Source organism: Nicotiana tabacum, chromosome 20, assembly GCF_000715075.1.
Source record: "Nicotiana tabacum cultivar K326 chromosome 20, ASM71507v2, whole genome shotgun sequence".
Taxonomy (NCBI): domain Eukaryota; kingdom Viridiplantae; phylum Streptophyta; class Magnoliopsida; order Solanales; family Solanaceae; genus Nicotiana; species Nicotiana tabacum.
In genome coordinates, this window is record NC_134099.1 from 162,049,170 (window position 1) to 162,055,264 (window position 6,095).

Sequence of the window (6,095 nt, forward strand, 5' to 3'; positions counted from 1 at the left end):
ACTTCATCTTCTGATAAAGTATAAATTGTCAAAGTCTACTGACTCATATTTTTCAGTACTATTGAAGGGTGAAAAATTGAATTTTTCCTTGAGAGAATTTGGGTTGCTTACTGGTCTTAATTGTGTGAATAAGTTTTCAGACTATGGTTACACTTCCACCTATGTTAGCCATTTAATGAAGACATATTTTCTGAACAAACAAAGGGTTGAGAAGTGACATTTGAAAAATGTAGTCATAAATAAAGCTTGGGCAAACGATGAGGATGCGGTGAAGTTGTGCATTCTTTATATGTTGGAATTTTTTATTTGTCCTTCTGATAAAGACCATGTGACTTTCATAGACAAGTTTATGTTCTTTCGGATAAAGTCTGGTAATTTTGAGTCATACTCATGGGGTATCAAATCCTTCAAGCAGGTTATTGAATCTGTCCGACATCGTCTTAATCCCCATGTACATTCTTATTTGATACGGGGATGCTCATTAGCCTTGTAAGTGTGGCTATATGACTGTTGCTCGTCCGTTAGCACAGAGCTTGCTACGAGGTGTTCTGAATCTATACCTCGCATTTTAAGATGGTCAGCTACAAAGAGCCAAATTTGGTTAACTGCAATTGAAGAGAAGATGATCAAGCATGAGTGGCTCAAGGTATAATTTTTTCACCTTTGTATGATGCTACATTTACCTTCATAATAACTACATTTATAACACATTTCTTTTTTTCACTTGAACTAACTGTTATTTCCATCATTCAGTTCACAAACATGACTGAATCTGGAGAAGAGCTTGGAGTGCTTAATCTGCCAGACAAGATTCAATATGAAGATAAGGTTACAGGTGCTCAATCATCAAAGTTTCCAATTGTTGCTTCTCCAACATTTAAACCCAAAGATACAGATGGTCAAGAGGACACTGAATCTGTGACTAGCAAGCTCAGGAAGTTGGAAAAGGGGATTGAGCAGGTAATATAAATAACTTCAATATATTGACATTTTTTGCTACAATTTAACCTCATTCCATAACAATTATAGTATGTTATACATTGTAGTTAATTTGTGGTATAATTCTATATTGAACTCATCTTTGTTAAATTGTAGTGGAACTGTAGCAAATTGAATAAGATTACCAACTAATTATTTATTTAATTTTTAGGTTGATGGAAAGTTAGATGATTTTAGGAAGGCTGTTTTTGAGGAACTCTCAAGCCTTCGAGAGTTCATAGATGATTCTTTGAAGAGTGTGATGAAGGTCATAAGCAGGAGGTACGATTTGGACGAGTCAAAGGTAAGAATTTACATATAATTTTGTACAAAAACTAATTAAGACATATGAAACAAGTATTCTCAAATTTTTCCCAATATTGTAGTTTGCTGGTAGTTCAACCAAAAATACTGACCAACAACAAGGAGAGAACAACCAGCAATTTCAGTTCAATGTTGGTGATCAACTGCATGCAAGCACAAGCAATACATGTATCTACAGAATTCCTACACACATATCTACAAAGTTCAAGACAACATTATTTAATAATATTAAATCCTTTTTCACTATGTTTTGCAGCTGCAATTTCTCCAGAACATGTTCAAGCACATGTTGACTTATATCCTGATTTTCAAGAAGCAGCTGGGGCATATAAAGCAGGTATGCTATCATACTTTCATTACAATAAGGTTACAATGCAAAATTTTTATAATTTATACTTTAACTACAAATTCCCACATATAACTACAATTCTCATTTTTTAAACTATCCATTCAAGATGAAGTTTCAACAGAACAGCTCCAACCACATGTTGAGGAAGAACCAGAAATTGAAGAAGTAGCTGAGGCACAACAAGCAGGTACAATATCAGAAGCTCATTATATTCACTTTATATCTACAATATTGTACATAACTACAAAGCTCTACATTTATCTACAGAAGGTGAAGTTTCTCCCGGGGGTATGCCAGCAATGGTTGAGGATGAACAAGGATTTCAGGAAGGAGCTGAGGTAGAAAAAGAAGGTATAGTATCATAATATACTTTTGAATAGATAATTGTTGCTTGTACAATTATACAATGATGTTAAGTATGTTATTTTATATGTAACAGATATTGAAGATAACGTTCCACAGTCGCCAATTCACGGTGTGACTGTGATTGAAGTTCCTGAAGGTTCAAGCAATGACAACAAAGGTTTGACATTGGATGACTTTGAGTTGCCAGACAACTTAACACAATTGGTCATGTATGGCGAGCCCATACCAGATGAAGCAACCCCTATTCATCCGGGTAGAACCAGGCAACTAGGGAAATATGCACGATCACCTTTCACACCTCTGTATAGTTCTGGAGGCAGAACATCTGTTGGACCTAAATATTTCTACCTCAAGCACCCCTTCACAAGTGTTATAGGTGAAAATGTAGATACTGATTTGACAGAAAGGTTCACCAACTAGTTATACCTTTGTAGTGACAAAGTATCTAAGAGGTATGAATGCTTAATTTTACACTTTCATTTCACCATTTTTATACTTTAAATTTGTAATTCATTCTGTCATTTTTTTGTATTTGATATTTTTTTGTTATTACAGGAGGAAAGAATACTTTTCCAAAAAGGATAACCAAATCAAGCCTTTGTTGGAGTTTGGTTGTGAAATGGTGGATAAGAAGGACTGGTTTTATTCCCTTGCTCACCCAGGACAAGTCATCAATAACACAGTAAGTATAAAGAACAGAATCATTCACAATATCTTTTTTATCTTCAGTTGTGTAGTGTAATTGTAGTTTTGTCTTCAGTTGTGATGTGTTATTATAGTTATATTGTAGACAGCATATATAGGTTACTATGTTTTGTCTTCAGCTATGTAATTGTGCTTTTTATGGACCTTATGTATCATATGTGATGATGATTGTATGTAGAAACTGGAATTTTGGTAGTTTTGACTGAATTGGAATCTCTGTGTACCATAACTGTAGTTACCTTGTAGTAATATTGTAGAGCAGGTTATGGTGACTTATAATATTAACTGTAGGTTGAATTTGTTGATTATTGAGACCTTATGTTAGGTGCTATGTTGCATTTGTTCCTATGTATAGTAGCTAAAGTGTAGCAATCTATTAGATTTTTTCATAAGTACAAATTGTAGTTTAAGATGTAGCTGGTATGTAGATAGTTGTTGTTACACTGGAGCTTATAGTAGATTTTATTTTATTTTGGCAGCACATTGATGTTATTATGTATTATCTGAGAAAAAGAGGCAAATATGGCCCCAACAACAACACTAGGTTCACAACAACCGATTGCTTGTTCAAGACCAAGATTGAAAGAATCTATGTCAAGTTCATAAGTTCTCCGCCGGAACAAAAGTATTCGGTTGTTAAACCCGATGATGATGTTGCAGAATATATTCTTGGGTACAGAATTCTTGCTAATGTTGCCTGGGATCTAGTTGACTATGTCCTCATGCCTGTGAACCTTGTAGAGAATTTCCATTGGTTGTTGCTTGTTTTTGACATATCGGACAGAGAACTTTAACTTTATGATTCCATGGTGTCTTCAAACCGTCATAATACTGTTGAGACATTGGTTAATAAGTTTTCAATCATTATCCCTCTGTATTTGTCATGCACTAGTTTCTATAGGAAACGTAAAGACATTGACTTCAAGACCACAAAGGCCTACATTGAGAAACCAGTTACAGACCCTCTCGACATACAATAGATGGTTGCTGAGATTCCACAACAAAAGGAAAGCTCACTGTAAAAAACCATTCTCCCTTTCTATATGTTTAATTATTTTATTTTAATTAACTATTACATAATGAGAAAATCTGATCTTATGCAGCGATTGTGGTGTATTTGTGGCTGCTTTTATGGAGTATGTTAGCCTTGGAGATTTGACAATCCCAAAAGAAGATCTTTCTGATATTGACCAATACCGTAGACGCTATGGAGCTCTACTGTGGGACTATGCTACAAAGAAGCAAGAAGATGCGTCAATCAGTGAGAGTGAGGTTACATGAAGGCTAGCAAGGAGGAAGGGTGCTCCTGCAAAAAAAGAGAGGACTAGAGTGCAGCGAAAGAAGAAATAGACTATTGTGTTCCTAGTTTAGTCGGTGTAATTTTGTAGTTGAATTAGAAAACAATGTAGGAAATATGTCGTTTTGGTTTTCTACAGCACTTTATCTTGATTATCTTATACTCGAGTACTCTGATTACATTTTTACAGCAACAACTTCATCTTACAATTTCCCTTTAATCTTCAAGTTATTTTTATAAAATACATTCAAGTGCCAAGTAATTTCTGTATATAACTGTCATTTGAAATTAAGGTACATAACCTAAAGATGAAATAAATACAGGAATCATATAAATAAATTATCCACAATTTATCTACAAAGTATTAAGAAAAATACAATTTATTTACATTTAAACTACGTTAAACTACATTTTAACTACAAATTCTCTACAAATGAATAACATGACTACAGTTATACCACATTTAAACTACAATCTGGAGACAGTTATACATAGCTTTATACAAAATAAATATACAAAATTTACACAGCTTTAATCCTAATTTATACATATACACAGTATTATTTTTTGGTGAAGCGGTTTCCGTTGAACCCGCTAACCACCACTTGGGTCCGCCACTGAACTGAATAGTCAGAGAATTCATATAGCTGACCCCATTTTCACATATCATTGTTTCTTGTAACTTTTACAAGTTACATATGTTCTTTGTTTAATCTGGCCCGAATAGAAATAGAGGCTTAGTTCATTGGTTGGTTAAATTTTTGTTCTTTGTTTGATTTTGGCCATAATAGAGAATAATGGATAACATATACCCATTGATTTGGCTCAAATGAAACTGAATAGTCACGGAGAATTCATATAGCTGGCCCCATTTTCACATATCATTGTTTCTTATAATTCTTAAAATATGTTCTTCGTTTAATCCGGTCCCGAATTGGAATACTTGGCCTGATTCATTGATTGGTGAAATATTTGTTCTTCATTTGATCCTAATGGAGCGTAATCAAGTAACGGGTACACTTGATTTATATGGTTGATTCCAGTTTTGTTTGTTGAATTGTTCAGTTGGTGCACATAGTTGGGAAAGATGCAGATATTCGTGAAGACCCTGACGGGGAAGACTATTACCTTAGAGGTAGAGTCATAGGACACCATTGACAATGTTAAGGCTAAGATTCAGGACAAGGAGGGCATTCCACCGGACCACCAGCGGTTGATTTTCGCAGGTAAGCAGCTTGAGGATGGCCGAACACTAGCTGACTACAGCATCCAGAAGGAGTCCACCCTCCATCTTGTCCTTCGCCTCCGTGGTGGTGCAAAGAAGCGTAAGAAGAAGACTTACACTAAGCCAAAGAAGATTAAGCACAAGAAGAAGAAGGTTAAGCTCGCTGTCCTCCAGTTTTACAAGGTTGATGATTCTGGTAAGGTTCAGAGGCTCCGCAAGGAGTGTCCCAATGCTGAGTGTGGTGCCGGGACTTTCATGGCTAACCACTTTGACAGGCACTATTGTGGTAAATGTGGGCTTACCTATGTTTACCAGAAGGCTGGTGGTGATTAGATGAGTGTTACTTTGCTTGTTACTTTAGCACTAGTTTTTCCCCGCATTTCTTGCCCTATACTCTCCTAATGTCTTGTTTGTGAGAAGATGTAATGAATTTGAATTATGGGATTATGTTTGCAGCTTATGAAATTAAGGATTTTTGTCAGCTAAAATATGTTTTCCCTTTTGTTTTTGCGATCATTTTGTGCTTCTGTGATGATTTTGCTTGGATGGCTAACCATGTTGTTTTTCATCGTTTGAGCTGTTTTGCTTTTAATATTTATCAATTCATATCATTTTGTAAGGGTTTTCTACTTTTTTGGTATAATCTGGCTTGTTTTTTTTGTTTTTTTGTTTTTTTGGCCCTTCTTTTAATGAAATTTATTACTTTATCACAAATATATCAGTTGTGTAACAGGAGAATAAAACTTAGGGATATAGTAGATATGTGTCACGACCCGGATTTCCCACCATCGGGTGTCGTGATAGCGCCTACTATCGGAGCTAGGCAAGCCAAATATGTAAAACACCTTTCC

The 6,095-nt window shown here is 35.2% G+C and overlaps 1 pseudogene; it reads left to right on the plus strand.

Annotated features, from left to right (window-relative positions):
- The first annotated feature begins 5,077 nt into the window (after nt 1-5,077).
- LOC107787728 (ubiquitin-ribosomal protein eS31 fusion protein-like) lies at nt 5,078-5,732 on the plus strand (annotated as a pseudogene).
- Nucleotides 5,733-6,095: the final 363 nt, after the last annotated feature.